The sequence below is a fragment of the Pezoporus wallicus genome, unplaced genomic scaffold, assembly GCF_028554395.1.
Source record: "Pezoporus wallicus isolate ANWC-B61680 ecotype Strahan unplaced genomic scaffold, APGP_CSIRO_Pwel_v1 contig_2384, whole genome shotgun sequence".
Lineage (NCBI taxonomy): Eukaryota > Metazoa > Chordata > Aves > Psittaciformes > Psittacidae > Pezoporus > Pezoporus wallicus.
This window is the reverse complement of record NW_026640488.1, coordinates 1,036,985-1,063,840: the sequence shown is the minus strand read 5'-3', so window position 1 is coordinate 1,063,840 and position 26,856 is coordinate 1,036,985. Positions and strand designations below refer to the sequence as shown.

Below are 26,856 nucleotides of genomic sequence, written 5' to 3'. Positions count from 1 at the left end.
TTATGAGAGGTCTGCAGTCAGTCGCTTCCCTTCAGGAGGTGTCAGAAGGAAGGTTGCTTGAGCAATTTTACTCTTTTGTGCCCAATTGTTTAGATGTCTTTAGAAACCTTTATTGTAATTCATGTTGAGCTATTAAAACATGCTGGATTGACTCTGTGAAAGCTCTTTACCTGCTTAGAAGTCTGTCATTTATTGTCTCAAGCTGTGGAGGTTATAGCATCCAGCAGAAGAAAATAGAGAACGGGAGAAAGCAGTGGTGCCGTAAACTGACCCAGCTGCCTCTTTGCTGATTGATCATGCTGCATGGGAACTCATGAAATGTGTAATTAAATACTTAATTTATTGCTTTGAAACCTAATTGCCTTAACCCTGAATCTCCTTTTTCTCTTTTTGCAGTCCCTTGTATCGCTAAGTAAACACTCTTTGTCCTTCTACAACAAATGAAGCCATTTTATTTTCCTGAACATGAGATAATTTTTTTCAGGTATGGGCAAAGGATCCTTTGTGAGGCAAAAAATACTCTGCTGTGTCATGACTGTCTCTTAATACAGAAACACAAAGAGGGCAAATTAATTTTAACTATCAGTCTTTGTCCTGGCATTCCCCAGATTTTGAATGGAAGTTGAACGGAACTAGAATGATGCCCAGACAAGTCATAAGCAGGGCTGTAGCATTTGCATCCTTCTCTCGGATCTTTGCCACTTACCGCAACCAACTGTTGTTCTTTATGTCTTAAACTGTTACTGTCAGAAAATGATGGTTTTGCCAGTTCAAGTAGCTCCACTCCTCAGAGTGAAGATCGCACCTCATCCCTAGTTTCACTGCTGGGCTTGTGTTCAGCTTCCAAAATACGAAGCCCTGATCTGCTCTATTTCATTTGCCCTTTAACTGGTTTTGGATTTCTAATTCTGCTTTCTCTCCACAGCTTCTCATTGCTATTGTCCATTAAATATGGGCCTCTTTTTCCTGTTCTTCCTTTGCCCTCTTTACAGCTCTTGGTACACTTACGTATCTTCATTTGAGGATAAAAGTGCTTGGAAAATACAGTTTGCATAGGGACAGCAGCAGTATCTTTCTAAATTCTCTTCAGGTATTTTGCAATGTTACTCAGTTGTTTGAAAAGGCAAGAAAACAACACTAGAGTTGACATGACTTTTCCCTTTCTATCTTTTTTTTTAGTCAAGGAAGTCTGTACTTCTGATTTGTTGCATTCCTTAAGTTTTTTGAGTAACTAATTGTAAGGTTTCTTGATAAGAAGTTCAAGATGGCTGCAGATCATATGTGTAATCACATGCAGTTTGATCACATTTCAGAAAAACTCCTCTAGCTACTCGCCTTTTAAATGGACATGATTTTAATAATAAAATATGCAATCCATGCAGTAGGACAATGATTTTTCTTTAAATGTGCAGATGATAATTGCAAACTGTACTATATTTTTAATATGCTGGAAACATATGTTTGTGAAAGAGAAGTGCTGGTTATGTATGTCATATGAAATGTTGAGCCTGTGCAAGCAGGTGATACGGTAAATCTGGTTTTAATAACTTTGCTGCTACTGTAACATTTTGAAATAGGAGGCAAAACATTGTAAGATTTGTGTGTGGTGATTTTCATTTATTTTGTAGATCATATTCTAATATAGTGCAGGACCACCAAAGATTCACTGACCCTAAACTGAATGATAAAAGAGAAGAATTGCATGAATGATAGAAGTCTAAATATATTCTTCTACATATCTTCTTCCCTTATGAATTATCTGACATTAGCAATGCTTCCTTAACCCAACTTATTTTATACTTAGTATCAAAGGACTCATAACACTTGGTAAATGCTAATATATTAAACTTCTTTGTGAGCTAGGGAAATGTTTGGGTTATATTTACAGGGAATAGGATAATCATGTGGCAAAGACAGCAAATGTTTTGTGTTGTAATTAGGAAGACATGTTTCTGTCTTCTCTGTTTCAGATGGTTCATTATTTCAGATTGTTTATTAAGCTTCTGTGTGCTGCATTGCTTTGTGTGTGCAAGGTAGTAGATAGAATTTTATTTGCAAATTGTGAAAAAGAGGCAACTGGTATGTAGAAGACTCAGGTGGGTAAAAGATTTATTTTAGAAATTCATGATATGTAAATACATGCAAATTTGGGACCAGGTATTTTAATATGTGTATCTTCCTGTGGAATTTCTAAAGTTGCATTTGACTCTATTTTCTGTAGTCAGCATGTATTTAAGTTTATTAAGGTAGCTAATGCATAATTAAGATAACCAGTTGCAGCTTAGAGCTCTTGCATGGTATCATGTGGCATCTTCTCTCATGATGTATGTGCTCCCATTTATATGTACAGACATGGTTTTAGAAAGCATACTTTTATTTCCAAATACTACTATAATAATATTGTGCTAAATGCTGTATGGAAAATTGTCTCTGCACAGAGCACTTACTTCTTGTAGAGATGAAAGAGAGAAGGCAAAATGGGAATGGAAACATGATGTGTTGTTAGCTGCTAGAAGCAGAAAATTGTTCCTTGGCTCACAGGCCAGGAATCAGTAGGTGACACTATACTGCTCTCTTTCTAAGGATACTCTCCCAACAGAATTTTACTTTCTGAAAAGTGAAAAAGAACGGCAAAGGATGTGCTACAAAGGTATTTTTGGTATGTTTTTAGCACCATTTTTTTGTACTTTTACCCTGTGTTTAGGTAGATTTACTACTATACTTAAACAGTTAAGATTTTATTGCTCTAAGTCAATCTGCATGATACAGTGTTCTGTAAGTGCAAATGGCAGTCTCTTCCAAAGCATGTTGCTATTAATAAACCCTAACACAAGATTACTTCTCATGATAACAGCAGCAGCTGGTAAGAATGTTTGCAATTTTAACATATTTGCAGCACTACTACATTCCGTCTTGCATTTCTCCTGTGGTTCATTGTCAGTAAAATTTCAGACTGAATTCTTACAATGAATTTCTTCATGTCCTCACTGTCTTCCCTTCCTTTGCCTCCTCTTCTCCAAATCCTGTCTAGATACCAAGCTATGAAAAAAGCATCTTTCTTCTTAACCTCTCCTGCCTTTTTACACCCACAGTGTTCCTGTCCTTTGCCTCTCTGGTTACGCTGTGTGCAGTTCTGCGAAGCCCTTCCTGCCCACACAGGAATTATCTGTAGCTGGCTAGTCTTAATAATTTCTAGTTGAACCAGATAAGCCATCAGGTTAAAGAAATATAAGAATGCAGCTGCTGCACCATCTATTAATTAATTTTAAAAATACATGCATTTAGGTTTAAGCATTAATCAGTCTCTAGGCAGATAATAAACTTAGTTGCTACCAACTCTCTTCTCTTGAATGGGATCCAGAAGAATATATGCCTGTGCATCTTTCAGTTTTTGGGAGGAATGTGTTTGTTCAACCAGTAATAATCTTCTATTTATTTCATGTGTTAGATATGTAAGATTGCCGCTTACTTGCAGTTTCCATTTGCACTGATGGAAGAAGTAAGTAAGATTATCTAACAGACACTGTACATGGCAAAAAGAACTAATCATACAAATTCAAGGAAGCTAGGCTACATCATCCCTTTAGCTTATGGCAAGATCTGTTTGTGTTTGTGCTGTTTCTGACTGAGATTTATCTAATGGTATAAAATTGCTTCTGATAAAAATTGGTAGTTTTCTCATCGTTTGAAATATTACTGTGTTGAGGTCACTTTGCACTATAAAAATTTGACGCTGGTCGCAGTTAACATGAAGGTTGATTAATTTCTAGATTTATTAACTGCATGTGTCCATAGCAGTACCTCGGAAAGAAAATGTGTTAGAATAACAGCAGCTATTGTGGTCGGTGCCTAATCCATATGTAATTAAAATTGCAAAAGTAGAATCATTTTAGGGTTAGTTTGTTTCTCTCCCCTCATGGGTTCGAGAAAGGTTATTATAATTCTGTTGAAATTATTCCATTTAATTGTCAAATTAGCTTGCTGTGTATTTCTTTTAGTTTCTTCTCTGCTTCTCTTTTCTTGTTGCATAAAGAACTGGTCATCATGGAGGGAAACTTTTGTGAGTTGTCGTCATTCCCTCCCAGAAGAAAAAGAGGAGGCAGCTTGAACTGCCTGGTAACAAGCTGTGTGAGTTTCCATGAGATCTGTTGGTATGACTAAAGTAAGGTTTCCAAATGGCCTGCGTATTACACTGCCTTACTGAGAGAAATTTCTTTGGGGCATCTGATTAACATGGATCACTTTCTGAACCTGGCACCACCTCAGTTTATTACATCTGTTCAACCTGTCTTCCTTGGTTTGTCCTGTGCATTCCCATGAAGGGATGTATCCAGATGCAGCTGTCTTCCAGGCACAGTACTAAGCCCTACGCCAGTCTTGAGATTTCTGGGAAGGCATCCAAACTTCTGAGAGGGTCAAGAGGAAATAGTTTCCTGTTCTGAAGTGCTGGCCCATTTTAATTTAAGCATACAAATGAATGTTTTAAATGTCCAGAAATACTGCATATTTGTCTGTTTATGGCTGTGTTTAGCAGGTCCAGCATTTCTTCTCTCAATTTAGGAAGAGTTTGTGTCAGAAATGACCTATTCTTTCTGGTCTGTGGAGAAAGTAAATGCTTGAAGATGTCTAAGGCATCTTCAGGGAATTAATTAATTCCTGAAAACATGGCAGTGAGGTGAGGTGGGTGCAAACACCTTCTTTTCTTCTTCCCCCCAACTCCCCTCTTTCTCTCTTCCTGATACAGAGGGAAACCTGCGCTAAAAATTCTCACTAGTCACTAAAGTGCAGGAATATTTAAAACCGTAAGTTGCACCTCTCTCCACTAATTTGGTGTGCTTTTCCGACTTTGGCGACCTAATTTACAAAAACAGGTATTGCTGGCAGCTCCTTGCAGTGGACACATAGACCATGTGAATTCATAATTGCTAAAAATTTTCAGCATATTTTTGGGGCTTCAGTAGACAATTTATGTCCCCTGAGGGTTATTCAGACATAGGTCCCCAGTCACAATAGGTACTGCAAGCTTAATAAAACTAATCCTTCAAGATACATCTGTGTTTATCTGCTCTTAGCATTATCTGGTTTTTGCATATATATGTTGATACAGAAATTGAGACATGATATGTTATAATTGGCCCTGAGGCCTTCTGTTTTCTTGGTGATTTTAAGATTTGTAATTCAGATTTACACTGCCTAAGCTTGAATGTTAGGGAGCAAAAAACCTTTAAATCAAAAGTCTTCTCCATGAAGAGATAACTGTAATCTTTGATAGAAATATCAAAATGTGTATTTTTTTTTGCAGTTCAGTGAGTGTACACATAAAGTACAGTATTGTATTTGCATGTATTTTCCAGAAGGTAAATGGAAGGTACTTGTATTGACACAGATCAAACCTCAGTGCAGTGAAATGGGAGAATTATTGGAAAATGAAGAAGTATACTAAGTAGTAGCTTAAAATGTAATTTAAACTATTTTCCACTGTTTTTCTAGTTTTAATTTCTGATCACCTGTATCTTAGAGTTGTTCTACTTTTTTTGCTTAGCCTTCAGAACTATGAAGTCAGGACACCTATTTGTGCATTTTCATGCAAGAAATTCCTTGCTGTGAGGCCACACAGGGGACAAGATTTGCTCTCAGTCTTTTTTTTATGTATTCTGTAGCACAAATTTGAAGCTTTGGTTGATCTTTATTAGGAGCTTTAACTTCTTTACAGAGTCTTGAGGAATAGTTCATGTTTTGATGGTATGTTGTCGTGGGGAATGAATCTTCTCTGGAGTCTCGAGACAAAACTGTTGAAAACCTGAAGAATTGTGTTTGGTTTTTTTTTAGTGTTGTTTTTGTTTGTGTTTTTTAAGCTTACCAGGAGAAAAATTTGGGTGAAAACAGGAAGGGAGATGGTGGAGAAAGGGAATTAAATGCAAACACTGGGGCTTCAAAGACACTGTATTCCCTTATAGGTGTTTCCAGTTTAATTTTCCAAAACAAATACTGAAATTAAGGGGAAAAAGTTACTGCTACAAAGTAGCCAACATGATAAAAACAATTGAATAAATCACCTTTTTATCCCAAATATGCCCCTCTTTGTATTGTATGTACCTTGAGAGTATTGTCTATTTCATGCTAATATTTAAATTAGCTCAGCATTATCAATAAACTTTTGTCTCGAATAACAAAAAAATCAGTAGGCATTACAGTAGAGAGGACATACAAATATACATTGTCTTTGAAGAATCAGAGTGCCAGGTATTGGATGTGGCATTCCAAAGCATGTAATGACACAGATCACAAAGCTGTTGCCCTATTAAAAACCTAATATATGGAAACATCTCTGTATTTCTAAAAGAATGTCAGTTGCTTCTTATAAATATGCTAAAAACCTTTCTGAGCTCCTGTATTCCTTTGACAGTGCTTGTGAACTTCATGGTTTATTTTAAAAATACAATATATAATTTTCATTCCATAGTATGCAGTATTAAAGCTAGTAGGTAATTGCTCCCTTTCTTCTTCTATTCAGAGCTGGGGATTCATAGCGTCTTGTTATCTTAATAACAATCCTCAGAATACATACACAGATACACATGCTGTTCTTTCAGGGAGAGTTTTAAGATTACCTTCTAGCTTCTTGCCAATAGTTAGTGGCAGTGCTGCTTTGTAAGACTCTGCCCTTAATGATGTGTGTCTATCACAGACATGTCAAAAACTGTATCAAACACAAAGGCTTCATGTGGCCCATTTTAGGTGTGCTTTCATTAAGGGCTTTCACAAATAGACAAATAGGCAAATTTACTACTATTATCCAGAAAAAAAAACCTTTCAGTTTTTTATTTTTTTTATTTTTATTTCCCTTTATATTACATTCTTAACTTGAAAGTAATCAGTTTTTTTTTTTTTCAGTGCAAACAAGAGATCAGTTTTCAATAGGAAACATACTAAATAAGAAAAGCCTTGCATATTGTCTTTTAATGTATCATAAATTTTTTTCTTTAGGAAACTTTTTTCTTTCTTCAGTCCTTTCCTCCTTATGTCTTAAAAATAATAAAATAAAAAATTTTCCCAGCACTACTTTGTTTACAAAGTTTATTAGGTGTTGAAAAATTGTCACTACATTCAAAGTGTAAAACGTGCTTGACCTCATTTATAAATGAGAATGTTTGAGCTTCAGTTTACAGCTGTGTTTATTTTAATAAAAATATAAAAATCCCCAAATCTGAGCCTCACCTGAAAGCAAAACTGGAAGTGGGCGGGAACAGGTCATAGATTACTCTAAAAAATTTGAGAGATTTGGCTCATCTACAGGTGCGGTTTGAGCTGCATTTTGTGTGGTTTTAATGCAGTGATTCAGTTCGTTTACAGCGGTTGCTTGAAGGGAAATGGTTTTCTATGCTTCTCTGGTGGATGCTTCAAATTCGGAGACTGTTTAGCAATACTGTTATAGTTATCACAGGGTAGAGAAAACCAGGCAGTGCCACACTAGTCCCAGGCTTGTGTTGCAGATACAGCATTGTTTCAGTGACTACAAATGACATGAGATACAGAGAAAGCGCGACTGACAAAACACAGAACAGAAAAATGAGTTGCTATAGTACTAAGTAGCCAGAGCTGTGTTGTTAAAACTGTGACTGTTTCTGTGTATGTGTGTCAGCAAAATAGAAGATTTCTGTAGTGGTAGAAGGTGTTGAAGTATTTTCTTAGTACTCTCAGGGTGGCAGTCTCAGTTGACAAGAACTTTACATCATTTAAAAAACATGATGCTATATATTACACAGTGAGGTCTCTCAAACAAGAATATATTCTTGAGAAAGAAGATATCATTACTTGTTTGAGAATCTATTAATCTTATATAAAGAAGTCCTGATACTGAGTGCTGGACAGCCAAACTGTGCCATAGATCCTTTTTTAATCTTGTTTTATGCCTTGCTCAGAGAGTCAAAGCTGGATTGGTTGAAGTTGCAGAGATCTGACCTCAAGATGCCACCGGTATGATAGAAATACAAGCCCCTGTTCTTAATCAAAAACCTTTCCATTAATCTAATTCTGAAGTTGCAGACAGCAACCTCTGTCCTACAGAAGAAACCCCTGAAGAGGTCGTACTGGTTCCCTTGAGTGTCAGCTTCATTTCAAAGCTCAGAATATCTGTTTTAAGGGGAAGATCCCATATAGTATAGAGGTTGACACTATGTTAAGAAAATCATATGGCTAGGTAGAGAAGAAAATAAAATACGTAATGGCCCAGATATTGTCACTGAAATAACTGTAATAACTGTTTTTTGAGATCTTTATCTTGTCTTTTAAGTGTCCTTGTTTCTATTTGCATGTAGTCAGAAGAAAAAGCTTGAATTTCTTTTTCCCATTGTTGGTAGAGAGTCCTTTGGATATTATCTTTATGAAGAACTCTGGTGTACCATTTATTTAAATTTACTATACCAGTGAAATGGACAGAGCAGATTTAGGTTATTTTATAAGCAAAGAAGTTTTCTAAAGCACATTTTCTGCTTAAGGCTATGCTTACCTTGTGTACCATATGAACATTTGTAGCATGGTAAATATTTTGAGCATAATTTTTTTTAAAAATGCAAATTGTGCCATTCTAGTTTTTAAAAATACATATTTGCCTCTGTGCAATATAATGGTTTGGTTTGTAGTGTCACTGTGCACCCCATTTTGTTTTCAGAACAAAAAATGCAATTTTGGATCACAGTAGCATTCAGTATGCTTCTTGTCATCATGCACCTCTCGTACACCAATTTATCATATTGTAGGAAGGGCTAGGGGGAACTGCTTGAGAAGGATTTCATAATACTGGGAAAATCCTCAAGTTACTGTAGTAATCTTCTCTACAACAACCAGTTCTTAAGGAAAAAAAAAAAAAAAAAGCTGAATTTCTCGGTTTTCCAATAATGAAATCTAAACTGAAAAAGGTACAAGTTGATTTCTGCCTTTTTTTTTTTTATTTTCTACAGATAAGTCGTTATGAATTTCTAGAGATGTTAGGTAGTTTATCTGAACAAATGGACAAATGGCATGAAGTACATATTTTTTCTTATTGACGTGAATGAGTAATATGTTTTATTCTAAAATAGCAAGAGGCAATTCTAGTAGGTCTGGATAGAAATGCTAACTATTAACTTAGAGTCTCAACACGACTAGATACTATTAACTTTAATAAAACTAAGACTTTTTAATGAATGTAATAAATTTACTCACCCTGCTTTGCTCCTCTTACGGTTTTGTTTACTAACAGTTTTTCAAGTGCAAGCAAGCCACAGGTATTGAAATCAAAACTATCTTCTTCTGTCTTGCTCACATGGCTGTAGAACATACAGAAAAGTAATCTCTTCTGTTATTCCTTTATTTTTTCTTCAGAATAGAATCACAAAAGTCTTGTTGTCTTTTATGCAATTTAGGAACAGTATGGAGTGCACTGTGATTTCTCAGGATTCATATTCAGTTTGAAACTGAATAGGTCTGCTGCATTGAAAAGGTAGAAATTACAGCTTTACTCACACTAGAAAATAAATTATAATATTTTTCTTGCTTTTGTATTTAAGTTCTTACTTTTGAAAAGGCTGAGAGATTAAACCAGCGAGAAGGTTATCCAAAACTAATATCATTAGTAATGGAGAAGGAAAGAAAGGGGAGAGCGGGATAAGCGTTTATGCATGAGATGATTGAATTATTTATGAATAAAGTTCACCTTCCCCATAGTAAAGGTTTTCAAGTTGTGTGGGTGTGCCATGTACTTGTGAAATACTGTGTGCTTGCAATTATTAGATATCTACTTGCAAACCAAATGAAGATGCCAGATGCCTCATTTTCTGTGCGATTTTCTAGTTATGTTTTCACAGAAAACGTATTATTATCCTACCAAAGCTTTTAGAAATGATCCATGACTTTTACATTCATCTCTTGGCCCCAGGGTATAAATATACACTGATTTTTATTTTATTATTTTTACTTATTTATTTATTTTAAATTGTTCTCAAAGCATAGCCTTTAGGGGAAGGTTAAGTCAAAAGGGCATTGAAAAATTAATAACTATTAGATTACTCTTGGGAAGACATTATTCCTGACTGGATGAAAGTCTTAACGCTTTTTATATGTATGCTTTTATATGTCTTGATGTCTGCTGATGTTACTCAGAGGGATGTGCCCTGTGGAGATACGAGATACCATTTGTTATCCAATCTAAAATTTCTGACTGACATTCTATTTAAGCTACCTGAAAGAAAAATGTGTACATCTATCGGAACGACAAATTTAACATTAAATTACAAGGCAAATATTAATTGAATTCTAAATTAGAAGAAATAGGACACTTGGGGAAAAAATCGTATTATTTAAAACGTTGAGGGAATTTATAAGAAGTGTGAAATAGCTTAGATACCAGTAAATAATTTCTCTTGCCTTTAGGAGTTGATTTTGATGGAAGCTTTATTATTCCGTTCTTAAAACTTTGTCATGGCTAAGTATATCCATTTTAGTGGGTATTTTTTCTCCCTAGAGAAATGTTAATACCTGAATTGGTTTTGTTCTTAAATTGTAATCCACCATGTAATCAAGGTGGAAAATTGATACCTTTTTTTTTTTAAGAGAAAAGACTAACTATGAATATCAATGTAAAACAAAAACAAGTGTTTTTCTGGCTAAAGTACAAGTTTAATTTATTCCAGTTCTCTTCCATTGTCTGTATGCCTGGGGGAGGGGGGGGGGGGCTGTCAAATATACAAATTTAAGAAATTTACAGTTTAACTTAGTCACCGTGTTAATTTTCAGTGAATTTTTCACATCCTGCAGCTTGTGGTGCTGTTTCTGTAGTGGACGTGAAGGGGCAGTGTAGTGCTGTCTATAAATGCACTGTTTTCATTTTTTCAATCTGTTCTGAAAGATCACGGTTTGAAGTATGTTAATCCTTTTAAGCTAAATATCCTAGAAATGTCAATACACTTAAGATTATTCTTGTTTAAAATGAGTCAGTGTTTCCTCCTTGATACTGTTTATACTCATGAATATAGATAATATTCAGTATTTTTTCAAGATTGGTAGCGTTTAAAGGTTTCCATGTGCTAGAAACACGTGAAGAGTATGGACAAGTGCTTGCAAAGTACAGCTAGGGTTGAAATATAAAAGGATATTGCCAAAGTAACTTTGATTCCTTTCTTGTTTGTTTGTTTTAAAACTTTGGATATTAAAGTACATTTGAAGTACATTTTCCTTGTTAATGGCAGCTATTGCATATGCATTACTTGAGACCCTGCAAAACTGAACTCCTAGAGATGTCTGATACATTTTGCTCAAGTCAGATAAGTTGGTATCCAAAGCAGTCACTGTGTCAGTGTCTCTTGAAACCACCATCACAAACAGAAGGGTAGCCCATCATCTTGGGATGTATGGTTTGAAACAATGACAGATAAAAGCCTGAGGTATGAGAAAGATAGAAGGACGAAGATGATTTTGGTTTTTTTTTACATGAGGGTGGTGAGACACTAACACAGGTTTCCCAGAGAAGCTGTGGATGCCCCATCCCCGAAATGGTCAAGGCTAGGCTGGGTGGGGCTTTGAACAACCCGGTCTAGTGAAAGATATCCCTGTTCATGGCAGGGGTATAGACTGGATGATCTTTAAAGATTCCTTTCAACACAGACCTGTCTGTGATTCCATGATTGTTTCTGATGTCACTGTTTTAGCAACAAAGCCAACATTCACTCCTGTCTTTTCCCATGACAGTGTTCTGGTTGGTATAGTTGTTATTCTGTACAAATATTGTGAAGACATAGAGGTTAAACTTTAGGAATGTGTGAGTGTAGCTCTGCCAGTTGCAGTGGCAAGCTTTTTCTTGCATAGTGTCATATTTTTGAATGTTTTTAAGTTGTAGGCTTTTTATAGACAACTTTGTTTCTGCGAATATCTAATTTTGTTTCTAAGTAGTAAAACATTAAATTTTAGAAGATTTCATAATATGGAATATGCAAAAATCTTGCACTTTTCAAATTTAAATCTTCCAGAATAAGTGGGGCTTTCCATGTTCATTGGCTCTGCTTTAGCAGGACCATAGCCTGAAGAGGTAAATAATGATACTTTACCTCAGGAGTAAAGCATCACTAGGAGCTCAGGCTCCTTTGAAGATAACAAGCAAGGCAAACCTGAGTTAGTAGCTTAGCAAATACCATCTAGGTACAGCATTTCTGTAGGATCGTATTCCTTCCTCCTGGGGTCCTGATGGGCTGAATGTATCTGGGAAGAATCAGTTATTTTGGCAATAGGTTTTCCATTGAGAAATTACTGTAACTTCTCTCATAATGAAATACTTTCATTTACTTGTTTTTAAGCAAACAGTTTTCATCTTGGTGCTTATTAAACAATTCAGAGAACAGATTGAAAAATAAGAACTAAGAATAATATAATTTTTAAGTACAGAAAATTATGGGAACCACTGATAATTTTAATGACTGAAAATTAATATATAGACAGAATATTAACACTTTTTAAGCCAATAAATGGTTTGTGATTAATCATTAGTTATTTCATGCATCTCTGTTCAATATGTCTCTTACCTGGTTTTCCTTTTGATAAACTCTCTATCAATTCCTTAAGGGTGCTTAAAATACAAAAAACATTTTGAATGTGTGCTAGGATTCTCCAGAAAAGATCAAAGCACGTGTTCTTTAACTCGAATTCAATAGATTTGACCTACATTAAAATTTGAAATTAGGTGGAGATTTTCATTGAACTTTAATAGTGATTTTTTTTCTTCTATTCATTACAGGGTTATGACAGGCATGAGCAATAAAAACATCATTTGAGAATGCCATTGTATAGCCGTGTGACAAGCTCTTTCATGCCCTGAGAAAATTGCTTTCTCTTTTTTGTGTATTCTGTGATCACCAGTGAGAAGAAGCACAGTAACACAGCCAGTTCTGTGTGTTCTGTTTAACTCTCCAAGTGCAGTGTATAAAGGTTAAAAGATTGTGTGCTTTCTTAGGAGCTGCATTACGATGACCTTAGAGGTAAATGTATTTGGGTTTTGTCCAACCCCCCCCCCGGTTTCACTCTTCGCTGCTTTTAGAAGCAATACAATGTTTTTATTGCCGTATGTCTTACTAGATGGATTTTTGAAAAATATCTTACTAGCCTTACTTGTCACACAAGACAAATGTTAGGATGCTAAGGGATAGAAACAGTAAGGCTTTTCAATTAGGAATTTGAAAACCCAAAGCCCTACATATCAAACTTTTGACAGAGCACGTGTTTAAGCAGAGTCAATACACCATCTTTTCCCATGTTTTTCTTAGAAAGCATTAGACTCCAGTTCTTCAAAAGCAGCCACAGCACTCTGGATGCCATAGGGAAATCGCAAACAAGAAAAAAGTCATGTATTTTCACGTCAGCTTTATGTCTCGGAACTGCATGCATCTTTCACAACTGCCTATAGATAGATGCATGCAATTTCAAGTGCAAAAGTGCATGTACAGTATTTGGCTTTTACACAAACAGCGTATATCTAATTAGCTGCTTGCATAAACAGATACTCAACTGTGTGCCTTGCATTCACATCAGCTGGATGCAGTTATGTACAGATTTTCTTAAAAGTGAGTGTCTTTTATGCTCACTGCTTTAAAAAGCTTGTCAGTGTCTGGAGGGTAGTGTGGATGTTATCAGCGTTTTAAAAAATGGCTTTGCAAAAATGGGTAGGCTGAGAGGGCTATTATGCAGAAAGTTAATACAGTGCTTGTTGGTCACATATGCTGATAGAACCAGAAACTGAAGTAGGAGAGCGTGTTCCTGTTCTTAAAGGCTTCCCCTGCCCCCAGCCGATGAAGAGATTTGTTAATGAATGGAAAACTTTCATTAACAAGTTGCCTCCTTTAAAAATTAACTTAACTTGCAAATGATCAGAATAGCATTTGGCATATCATTAGTAAGCAAGGAATAAGCCTTAGAAAATTTAAAGAATTGGTTCATACAGTTCAACAAAAGTACTTTAGAATTTGGGCTTTTCTTTGGTAGCTTGTGCCCCTTTGGTCTCTTTTCATTTTCTTGCTATCTGTGCAGACCCTTTACATTTTTCCAAACCTCCCCCCACCCCTGTTCAATAGCTAATCTGCTAAATTCATGCTACAACTGCTTCTTTGAGTGGAAGCGTTGTTCTGCCCGCTTCGTACCAGCTTTGTTACTGTGCAGTATTTTTCAGCTGTTTGTGCTCATTACCATACAGCTGGTATTTAGAGGAGAGAGGGAAGCAGGCAGAAGCTTTACTGTCTGCAAGTATAAGAAGCTCTTTTGCAAATGGGGTACTGGCAGATGGGACATGTGTTTAAACGGGTTTTGCTGATAACAGACTGCATTAAAAATCATTCTGAGAAAGCCTAAGGTCAGCCCCATGAATTCAGAACTTGAGAGGTATTCAGCTTTTGGAAGACCTTTATAGAATATTAATTAACCCCGGTCCATGAAAGTGACAAATGGATTGTTTGCAGAAGTGTTAGATACTAGCCTGATGCCCCCACTTTATGGTTGATATCCTTTAGCATCTCCTGATTGGGGGGGGGGGGAGTGTGGTTAAAAAACCATAGGGTTATATACTGTGTTCATGATCGGAGTTTTTGCCAAAGCAGATGAATGAACAAATGGTAAAATTCCAGATCTCATGAAAGGAAAAATAATTTCCCTTTTAATGTTGTGATTGAACTTCACATTATGTGCAGTTATATAAATCTTTGCCAGCAGCCAACTCTTTGCATATACATGGAAACTGATTCTCTTGCTAGCAATATGGGTAGTACTGTACTAGCTGAGATGATCTGAAGAGATAATTGAACAAAGTTTGTGTCTGGAGGTGGTACGTGTTCTGCTGGATCTATTACTGTAGCTGGGAAGGGGGAACAAGCTTTTGGGCATACAGGCTGCTCTTCCAGGCCTGAAATGGAAGTAGGAGATTTTGAGGCTAAATGTGAGCTGAGAACAGGTGTTCTGCATTGCGACATATATGTTAATCGTTTGCTGTCTGAAATACAGGTAATTGCTATTGGCATAGGTCTGATGCATGACCCTTGTAACAGGCTCATCAAATCAAATTCCTGGCTTCCTCCTGGAATTTGGTGCGTTTCTTGCAGTGCTCCGAGACCCTTGGGACACTCAGGGGTGACTAAGCAGTCACCTTGAGGAGACTGAGTGCTCTGACAGATGATAAGGATAGAAACACCACTCGGTTAACATTTCTCAGAGTACCCAGACTGTCTCTGGCCTTCTTAGTCTTAACCCTCCAGAAAGAGCTGCAGAATGCTTTCCAAAGCATTGAGTATGGGACAATAAAACCATAGACTCAATAGAGCTATTGATTTCATGGCATGTTATAATCTTGGGTTTTTTTTTCCCTTGTTTCACCCCTTTTTTCCCATTGGAGACAAACACCTTACTTCTCCATTACTAACACTACCCTTTCTGTTCAGTGGGAACCAGAAAGTCTCAGATACATATCTGAAAGCAGGCCAAGTGGTCTCAGAAGCATACCCAAAACCTTGTCAGCTCAACTTCTCGCTCGCTTCCCCTTTTCCCCCAACTCCAACTATATTATTTGTGGTAGTGAAAGATACTGCCTCTACCCATAAACCTTGCTTTACTGGTAATAAAGAGACATGCTGTATCTGTGAATGTTGGTCCTGCAGCACAGTAAACTTGTAGTTCCTAAAACCAATGCCTGGAAGTTAGAAGATGAGCTGACAGGTATTTGTACAACATAGGCCAGATTTTTGTTTTGGGGAGAAGAAATCAGTTGAGATGCTTCTTAGCTACTTAAGTATTTGCCCAGAGTTTTATTGCAGGAATAGATACAAAGTAGATAGAGATTTTCAAGAACAACACTGTTAAGTTGCAGATTACTATTGCTGCTTTATAACATGAGCTACACATGTGGAAAATGTGATGCAAAGACTTTTGCTTTAAATGAGTTAAAGTAATCATGTTTAAAATTACATTAATAAAATTGAAGGCTAAGGTGTGGCTTTATATGTGTTTCGAGTTGCATTTTAAATGCTGTTCACTGACTAGCTTTCAGAATTTAAGCACATTCAGTCTGTGTTTGGCAAGAGTTAAGTGCAGAATTCACTAACTGCAACTTGTTAAAATTCTTTAAATCAAATATAATTTATTACAACGCTTTGTGTATTGCAGTGCAGCAAAAAAAAATCATGGCCAAATTAAGACCTTGTTGTGATAGCTGCTGCACCAGGGGTAGTTCCCCTCCACCCCCCAAGTTTATAAGCTGTAGTGCTTTGCTTTTGCACTTCTGTCTTAAAATGCAGTTATACAAAAGTACAGGAAGAGGTTATCAACAGCTGCCATCTTCTTCATCCAGCTTTGCTGACTGGGGGCTCCATTTGCACATCCCTGTCTTTAACCAATCCCCCCTCCTTTCTTCCTCTTTTTCCAGTACTACTACTCTGCCAGAAGTTGTTTCCTCCCTTCTGCTTTGCTGGTAAATGGATCTTGTAAATGCTCTAATTTGCTTTAGGCAAAGTTAGTTAAGTTTAAGAGGCTATCAGAAGTGATTTAAGCTACCTGGAAAATCTTTTGCATGAAGGAGATGAAAGAGCAGCAGAGCTCTAAGGTCAGTGACCTCTTCCAGAAAGGTGATAGAATACCTGGGAGTAAAACATCGTTAACTGGCCAAGCTGTTCAGAGTGAGCATCTATCTGTGGCACATGTAGAGTGGATGCAAACATTTCTGCCTCTGTAACTGCCCTCCTACAACTGCTTATGCTAGTATTGCTACTTTGATTAAAAATCACATGCTAGAGGTTGCAGACAGACATTCACTTGGCTAAAATCCATGCTGCTGGAAACCTTCATCTCCCCCTAGTTAGTTGCTATTGCCCCTTTGCTAGCAGTTATGGCCTCACTGGAGCCAGCAGAGCTCCCACACTGGCTGTGGGGCAATCAGCCAGAAAAGCTTAGCCAGTTTAAATGGGTGATTTGCGCTAACCCAGCTAATTTTGCTTAAAGTGAATTTAAAAACTCTCCTTATGGATCATTCCTTTGGTTCTGCAGTGGGACAGTAGCATCTTCTGTTGGCACCAGTGAACACGGGGGAGGATGTGATACAAAAGCTGCCTGGTGTAGGTGTGACAAATGGGCAGCATGCTGAGTAAAGAAGTCTACTCAGCACTTGTGGCTTAAAGTTAAGGAAATGTTAAAGTTTCCTGTGAAGTGGCTTGATGAGTAGAGATGCATATTTCAGAAGTCCTTTGAAGTAAACTAAGAAGGGCAACTGTAAATTAACTTGGTTTGTTCTTGCATAGCAGAAAGCACTAGGTACTTTGCAGGCTGTGGGTAGGTGGTAACAGGGAACTTTATCATCAAAGTCGGGATGTTTATAATCATGCTGTAATTTCAACGTTAATTTAAATTCCGTTCATGTATAAAACTAATTCAGTGGGAGTATTTGGCCAGTAAATAATTTAAGCTTTTGCTATAAAAGAAATCGGAGTGTCTAGATAAGTTTTTCACAAAACCATTACATTAGTTTTACAAGTTAGAATCTTCCAGATCTATGATGTCGTATTTGTGTTTGTGGTAGGGCATCTCAAATGACTGAGACTTACAAGAAACAAATGTCTAAGAGCCACCTTTTGGAAAGCCTTTTGGATGTTCCTACCTTAAATATTTTGAAAAAGGAACATAATTCCTTTGAATTAGTATCATTTTTACAGGTGTATAGTTTGTCTGTTCCACATTGTTTAAAAGATAATGCATGGGACTACTAATGTTTCTTAATGTCCAATTAACCTTTGGTGCTCAGAACTGATAGGTGTACAGGTTTGAACAGATTCAGAGATCTCGGGTTATGTATCTTAGCCTGTAACTCTGCTTACGCAGTTTGTGGTAGGATCTTATGTCCCTTAAGATTAATAGATGAGCTTGTGTTAAAGACTAAAAGAAATATTCCTAACAAGCAGTCAGACAGCAGCCATTGCTGTAGCTGAAGTGTCATGTAGTTCCATCCAGAACCTCATGCCACGAAAGTTATTTTATACTAACTTGTTTTAGAGTTCATGATAAAACTGTCGGAGAAAGAACACTAGTGTAGTTACCTATGGGAACTGAGAACAGTGGAGAAATCAGTGGAATGAATAATCAACATCTGAAGCAACTGACTGGGAATGAGAACACATCAGTTTTCAGTGAAAGGATGGAAATTACTGAAACTTAAGTGCTTAGAGGTGTAGTTCTGTCTTTGTTACGCTGAGGTCCTGTATCTCCAGCAGTGGATGCTTCTTTTTGTTTGCAACCCATGGGCGAAAACGAAGTTGTCAGTCACTGAAAATAGAAAAATGTCTTCTTGACATTTTCACTTTTGTGAAAAGATTGTCTGCTTCTGTAGCAAAAGACGGGCTTTTAGCTTAGTTTTCCTGTTGGGATTATTGTTGGGGTTTGGACAGATAGTCCAGCCCAGTGAAGCTACCTAGTTAAATACATAAATAAAATTTCAGTCCTGCATCTCAGGAGTCTGTGTTAACAGCTGTACTTTAAACTCAAGAGTTCAGTGTTGCTTCAGTGATGACTCATTTTTGATGGTTAGTATCCAATTAGAAAACCTTCTCAAAAAAATGAGGCAAATTAATTGGGAAATTGTTGCAGTGTTGGCCCTTGATATGTACTGTTGAAGCAGAAGTATACACAGATATACGGCAGGTGGAAATGCCACTAGGCAAGGTATACCTGCAACAGTGTGAGAGTCCGTAAGGAACGTGATTAGTAGCCTTATTCACCAGCCTTGCTGTAATCCACTTTGCCGACTAGTTTTACACTGATGCTGCTGTCTTCATTGAGTCAGTCCCCAACTAGCTGTCCATAACTTTGGTTCAATAAAATTGTTAGATGTTGTCTTATAAATATGTTCTGTGAAGCTGCGCAGAAGTCAGAGGTGCTGTATTTTCATCCTGCTTCAGGTATTGAGCAATCTCTGGAAGTACCTTTGGGTTACGAAGGATCTTTTATAGAAATTCAGGATGGAATTATGCAACCTGTTCTATCAAGTCTCTTCAAGATTAGTATTATTAGCATAATACTAATCCATCTTCTGTTCTCTCAGTTTGTGTATGACTAGCGACTGTTTCAGTCACGTCTGTCCCTACATCCTTTGTTTGTCTTTAGGAGAGAAGGAAGTACAATCCTAATTCACATTAGTTTTGCAGATGGATGGATGGAAAGCTGACTCAAATTGACACACTTATTTCAGCATATCATGATTTCCAGTAAGCACAGGATGGATACACAGTGTCAGAGAAGTCAGCCTGAAGGCCTGTAATGAAAGTGAATACTGTGGGGAACAAGTCTTCTGAGAATAATGTTGATAAAAGACTTGAAAATGGCCTTAATTCAAAATATGAAGTACAATGAAACAAACATGCTGTCCCCTCTGAAAACAATGTGAGAAATACAAATATATCCCCCATTTGTGAAACAGACAGACAAATTATTATGACAGATGTCACTTGCAAATAATGGAAAGGACTTATTCTGGTCCATAGTACTTTAGACGGTACCAGGAAGAGTTGAGAGTACAGAGTACAGTCTCCATTGTCTGCAGTGCAGTGCAGTGATTCACTGAGATCTTGAAACTAGAGCTAACAGATTTATTCTGGTTAGCTGAAAACATCATATGATGAGGAATTTATAAGTAATAGCCATCAGGAGTTCAGCTATTTCCAAAGCAGAAAGACAATCACCTTCCGCTTGGTTATAGAAATTTCCAACTGCAGTCTGTGCTGTAAATCAGATGAAAAATGTACATAAGGCAGCAGAGTTTACCAGGCAGAAATTGGATTTTGGTGTGACACCCTGTCCATGGGTGCCCTTGCTCCCTGGTAATCTACTGAATAGGCTGCTAGTTACTTTTTTTGCCTTGGGAAAATGGGCATGGGGCAGCAGTAAGATTATTGTTATTATTATTATTTGGTCTCCCAGTTGTCAGGATTTGAGAGAAAACAAACCATCTCACAAAGCCGGCAATAATCTAGGTGCAGTATGTCATTTTTCAAAACAGGACTAACATAGACAAATGCTGTACTGGCTGATGGAGCAATGGTTCTTGGGCTGGTCAGGTTGGTAGTGAACTTACTTGATGCTTCTGCCTCCACCAGGAAGATTTGTTACTTCAAGGATCTTTTCAGTGCCACCAGATTAAAAACTGTGGTTAACATTTGCACTGCAAACGCTCTTTTATCTGTGCTTGAGAATATCAACAAGTTGTCAATTTAATTGCAGTAAATTCTTTCTGAAGGGATATGAGTAGTTGAAGATCTTCACTCATCTATTTCTCAACAAAAGTCAAGACAGACACTTTTGGAAATCTTAGTGAACTATGTTTTTCTTTTTCCCTTTGTGAGGACAAGCACAGTGGTAGAACTGCACTTTCAGTCCTTCCAGCACAGCACCAGTTGATTCTCTGTGGGAGTTATCATATTTCTTATCCATTAAAGCAGACTTCTTAATAGCTCCTGTCACAGTCAGGCAAGCTTTAGAAGTTTAGAGCGTCTCTTATGAGACCTGGTATTATACATGTAATTCAGACAAGTATGTCTCACAATCACAATTGCATTGTTTCCAAAGAAAATACAAGAATTATCCTTTCCTCTGACACATCAAAGCCCAACTCATAAGAGGGCTAAATCTCCTGGCAAGAAGGTTGCGGTAAGACTTGCTGTTCAGCTATGCAGCAGCCAGTGCAGAAAAGCTGGCTAAATACCTTTGGATTGGCCATCAACATATAGCTGTGCATTCTTGATGGAAGTTTTCCGTTTGATGTGTTCCCTTTACAAGAAGAACTGCATAAACTGTGTACAATCTTTACAATGCTTTTGGTTGTTGAAGTGCAAAGAGTGATTCTTTTTTCTACAGTAGAGAGGAAAGAATACTATTATAACCATCTCTACACAGTAGCAGGATTAAAAGAGGAAGAGAAACCTACTTCGTCTTAACTGAGGAGCTTATTTCTTTTGAGTAACAAGTTTGCAAGTGGTGTTCCACATTGGAAAAAGGGTCTATCCAGAACACAGAGAGAAATCAATATTAAAAGTTTGGTTCTATATTGTCAAAAGATGTTATCTGTGCTATAGAATATAAGTGAGGGAATATCAGCCTGTATGTTAGGACATACTTCACCTTGACTGTGAGAACTGTTACATGGTGGGAGTTACAGAGAGCAGGATGAATGTTGCTTTGGTGCCAGTGATTGGCAGGTCTGGTTTGCCTGTAATTCCCATCTAGCATGGAAAGCAGTGCCTGAGGTAGGAGGTGGAGGCAAGACCACCCCAGTTGGGTACAGCTGCTTTTTCCACTGGCATTAGACAGACCGCAGACTTCGGAGGCGTGAGCTTTGGCCCTGTCAAAGGGGAGAAGCTTTGAGGCCAAACCAGAGTTTTTTGCAGTTTCTTTCCCCAAAGGCCTTTTCTTCTCATTTCAACTTGAGCAGAATTGAAACTGCAGGGAAGAATACAGTCTGCTGTCTCTTGTCCCTGTCGTAGCGGTGGCATAAGCTGTTTGCCGTGGTATTTCTTTTGCACTAAGAGCCACTAATTCATTAAAAATCTTCAGTTTCTAGAAGTATATTCAAGATCTGAAGCAGTATTTTTAAGAACAAAAATGCCATTTTTATTAAAATGTGATGTTATAATAACGCCTTTCTGGTTGGCAAATAACTTATATGCAACAAGCCGCAAATTAAAACATAATGCTTGGAACACCATGAATGCAAAATTGTATCCTTTCCTATCCCATGTGTAGGAGGGAAACCATCACGATTTGCAGATACAATGAAGCAGTGGATTTTGACATTTTATTAAGGTTTGGACATATAATCACTCTTCGGTATTCTCTTCAAAGAAGCCTCTGCAGAAAATAGCAGAAAATTACCATACACTGATAATGGAAAGAAGCACATACTGAACTTCAGGCTTATACTCCTATTACTTGGTCCATCACATTCCCAGTTCTTTGTGTGTTGTCTTTATGGCTTCTGGTGTTCTGAGAGTAAAGTTCCCATTCATGTTTTGGAACTAAAAGGACATAAATAGTAATGGCTGAATTCAGATATGACACAGGTTAACAATAAGTATAGAAATTCTTTACTCACAGTTCTCAAAAGCAAAGCCAATGTATTTTCCTACTATTTTCTTTTGATTTCTTTTCCAAATGTACAAGTTAGCTGTATCTGACCATTAGTTGAGGTCCAGTAGCTCTTGTGTTATATTTCTTTGTGGTAAAGTTAGGGTGAGGGTTACTTTCTTTTAGTAAGGTACTTCTGTGATTACTATCTTGAGGATTTTACATTAAAAAAAAAAGAAAAATGTATTAAGTTGCTTTTCAGTACACATTTTGGCACAAGAAATTGATCCTAGTGAAAATGAAAGGATAATTGTTTATGTGGTAAGAGGAGCTCTCTCATCTCAAGAGGTATACCATGTTTAAAGATACCCATGGTTTATTGATTAAAGAATTATTCAAATAAACCAGTGCATTCAGGTAAGTAATGATCTCTCATCTCATGTCTGCTGCAACTTTTAAGAAAAAACTGTTTATTATGATGACTTCACTAAAATAGGTGCGAGAGGAATTGCCTGTTCTGTTTACTTGACAGTGAACAGATGTTTTTAAAAAGGGAGGAAAAAAATCCACCCCCAAACCACCAAAACGAAGATCGGGTATTCAAGTGGGAGTTTTAAAAAAAGACATACAGAAAGAAAAGGTCATAAATTCTTTGTACTGTCTTTGACTGTGTACTTTTTTGTATATTTGAACTCTCCCTCCCAGGATTTATTTCATATTGCAGATTTCTGTGCATGAGGGGTTTCTTAAAGAGCTTGCAGGTACAACCTTAAAGGTGTCCTTCAAGTCAGTAGAGTCTTAAGCTTCTGTAAAGAGATGAGGCCTTTTTTTTTTTTTTTTTTTTTTTTTTTTTTTTTTGTAATCTTTGTTAGCAAAGTATGGTCTACGTTGTAGCCTATCAGGTTGTTTCTCAATATCCATTCAGAGGTCATCTGTGACAGCATATACTATTACAAGCAAATCACATGGATCATGAATATGCCTTCATGATAGCATACAGAGATTTTCCGGTTAAAGAAAAAGTGATACAGCTGCTTTGCCAGAGTCCTTTTCATAGAAGTGGTGATCATCTGTGTTAACAGCTTTGCTGATGTAGCCATAAGGTCTCATGCCCTGAAACATCCCATTTTTTACCTGCTGTTTCTCAGCTAACCAAATCCTTCATTTGGTTATAGCAAAGCTGGGCTTAGAGCACTGTTGTTGGCAAAGAGCTCAGTCTTAACAAGAAGCTGTAGCAGCTTAAGATACTGTTTTGTCCAGCTGTTTGGCTGCTCTAATCCCACAGCACAACTGGTAGAAGAAATACACTAATGCTCCACAGCCATATCTCTGCAAAATCCAGGGGCTTAGTTTACAACCATTGCAGTCATTGATAAACACATGTCGAAGTCTCATAGATTGTTTGCCTGGGTAAGCTCAGCACAAGTCCTCTGTTTAAGGGGAATGCCCTCTCAAATCTGCTGGCGAAGTTGTTTGTCAAAATGAAATGGATATTTTAAATAGTAAGGCTGTGCCAACCTGGCTTGTTTGATTGGAGTGGATTAGGTTGGGCTGTTTGCACAAGCACTGCTTTGCTGGCAGGCAAAAAGGATGTGTGACAGATGACTGAGGAAGCGTGCTACCACCTGGGGCACAGTGGGCACTGCTTCCACAGGTACAGCACCAGTAATGTAATCATGTCAGCATGGAGGGTTGTCGCTATTTTAGGGAGGCTCTGTTGGCACTGGTATAGCAGGAGCTAGGGGTCTAAAGTAAAATCATCTTGTGAATTGTCGTGGCAGTGCACAGTATGGGGAAGGTGGTGAAGGAAACATTTGAAGATATTGTAGATACTGTGTCAGTGGGTTTAGAGTACATGGAGTACATAACATCCTTGATAAAAACTAGTTAGTTCTGAAACTTACACTTTTATGTGGGTGCAAATGCATGCTATGAGTAATATCTGAGCAGAATGACTTTGATTTCACTGGAAAACCTTTCCATCTGGTGAAACAAGAAACACTTCCAAAACACATCAATAAAAAGTTACTAGAGCTTGCTTCTCTGATGCATCGTTTTGTGCTTGCAGAATCAAAGTGCAATTTCATTTAGTTGGCCTGAGCAATAGTAAGGGAATCATTGTGGGGTGAGCTTCAGAGCACATATCCAGGGTCCCTGAAAAGTTTACACTTTGTCTGCTAGTACTAATTTAACCTTGTGCTTTTGTTTCTCATTGCTGTTCTAACCTATCTCATAAACTGAGAAAGCAAGTCCTCACTGCAGCTGGCTGCTGTTAGCTGTCTATAAGGTGACCCATGGATATTTACTAACATGTAATTCTTACAGAAGTTAGGCCTCTTGTATATCTACCCTGTGAGTAGGTGACTGTCGTTTTCCCTTCACAGAATCAAAGGATGTTGCACAAAGTCACACGTAGCAGCACTAGAAACAGAACTCAGGACTCCTTTTTAAAAAGAAAAGGATAGACCAAAGACTTTGTTGTCTTTTGAACTGAATAAGTGAAATGCACTGTAGCAATGCTATTTACCTATCTGTTCAAAGCACTTGTGGTACAGATGACTTGGTCTGACCCATTGCACAATAGGGGTGGTTTTGTGTGTGTGTGTGTCCGTGTATGTGTGTGTGAATGAGGTGGGACTGCCAGTACAGGAGAAGGTACTGTAACTGTGGATAGCAGTGGATAGAAAGCACAACTGAATTTTGCAATGGGTCTCTTGATACGGGATTAAGTCATTTACCTCTAGTATTCCTCAAAGAAAGCCACTCTTGAAAGTCCAGTATGCCACTCTGCAGGTATCAGAATCAGGAGGTTTTAATGGTTAAACCAGCAGTAGTGGTGGTTTAAAAGATCTCAGTTCAAATTCTGGCAGTACCATGAGTTCCCAATGAATTGGGATCACTCATCCTACCAATCAGGAATCCAGTATATTTTGGCTTCTGTGAGTCTGACCGGTTGGTACTGTGAACATGTCATCTTCCAACTCAGCTAGGTTGGCTAAATACAGTGCTACCCTTCAGGCTACTTGCAGGTATTTGTCATGCATCCTGCCAGCAGACTTCTGCTGTTTCAGATCTGCCACTTAAGCTGCTCATGTCATTACTTCTTAGCCTGTTGAAGGGGAAAAAAAGTGCATTTATTGCCAAAAATCTGCTACTGTATATAGTAGCCAGTTAAGCTCACTGACTGAAATTAAGTTAAGGAGGGAAGAGTAACCACTTATTCTGGTACAGCTATAGCCGGAAGAGGATATGCCCATGGCTTTCCAAGTCAAGAGCTGGTTTTAACTAGTTTGTTTCAGAAAAGCTTATGAAAGGTACACCATCTTACAAGACGGAAATCTGTAGAGGGCTGTGGGATTGTCAGTAGGAGGAGATAGCAGCTGGCATGAAGCATGTTTCTGGAGTAGACAAACCTTCGGTATATGATTGTTCTTCATGTAAAACATGTTTGATCTGTCAGTGGTCATCTTCCCATAGAGCTGAAAATGGGTTTTGAACTGGGAAAATTACAGTATCCTCTTTTTCTGAAAGATTTGTTTCCTTGTCAGTTGCAGTTTTCTACTGATGCAGTCTAAGTCATCCTCTCTGGTCCGTGCAGGAGCATTGGTACAGCAAGCGTGCACTTGTAAACTTGCTGTTCCCAGCAGTTGCCTCAGGGTTTCTTTGCAACCAAAAGGTGGAAATGGCAAGTTGACAGTCTGATTTGTAGCCAGGTTTTCAGTCTTTTCCTCTTTTAGGTTAGTTAAGCCCTAAGCTTGTGGGCCCCTTCCTCCACTGGGTCCCACTGAGCTGGGGTCTCTACCATATCTCTCAGTAGTTCTTGCTTTGAAAGGGTGATCTTATTACAAGGAATAGTGATGTTATTTGACAAGCCGTTATTATGCTCATTGAGTTATCTGTTCTCTTCCTTTCCAGCTTCAAGATCACTCCCAAAAAGTGCTAACAAATGTATTAGGAGCTCCTTAAAATTAGTTTAACATGAAGAAGCAAATATGCTCAATACTGTTACTGGTTTAATGCAGATCAAGATAATATTCTCACCTCATTCCCAAAGGGCTTGAAAGGAATAATGCAATTCTGTGCTGGCATCCACACAGATAAAAGGTTGTATAATTGCATTATATGGAAAGTACTGCAAGCTGCTCCTCTTTTCCCTTTCATTTAAAAACATTTTGAAGACACTAATGCTGGGGGGAAGGGGACTTGACATCTGAGCATTGGGAAATTTTTTCTTGGCCGTGTGCTCTTCCAGAGTGTGGAACTGTGGTTTTATTTTGGGGAGATGAAAAGCCAGAAGAACTGGATAAAGGCTTAGAAAGACCTGTCGGGGGCATAGAGTGGTTAATTTGCATTCCTGAAATTCTTGTGTTGTCTGGAAGGAATCAGTTGATAATTTCTTTCAGGCCGAGGTTTCTGTTGGGCAGGACGGGACTTGTTCAGATATAGGTGTTGCTGTTCAAACTGAGGTTAGAGAGTACATGATACATGAGAGAAGCCCAGCGGAATGATAACTGCAGCAGCCTTTGTCCATCTAATTTCAACCTACCCTCAGAAAACTTCTTGACACCATCAGCTGGCTGGTTACATGGTGGGGTCTTGTCTGGAGACCAGTTATCCATTCTGTTTTATCAAGTGCCAAGTCTGACAGTACCTCAGCAGAGAAAGTATTCGAACCACTCATTGAGATCTCTGTAGGTATAACATGTCCTTGAGCACAAATTCTCCTCTGGAGCTGAAGACACTTTGCTTACTTAT

At 37.7% G+C, this 26,856-nt stretch overlaps 1 protein-coding gene across 4 annotated transcripts in view; it reads left to right on the top strand.

The window, feature by feature from the left end:
- The window catches only part of FBXW7 (F-box and WD repeat domain containing 7), a 173,841-nt gene that overhangs the window by 99,357 nt on the left and 47,628 nt on the right, over positions 1-26,856 (top strand). The window lies entirely within an intron of this gene.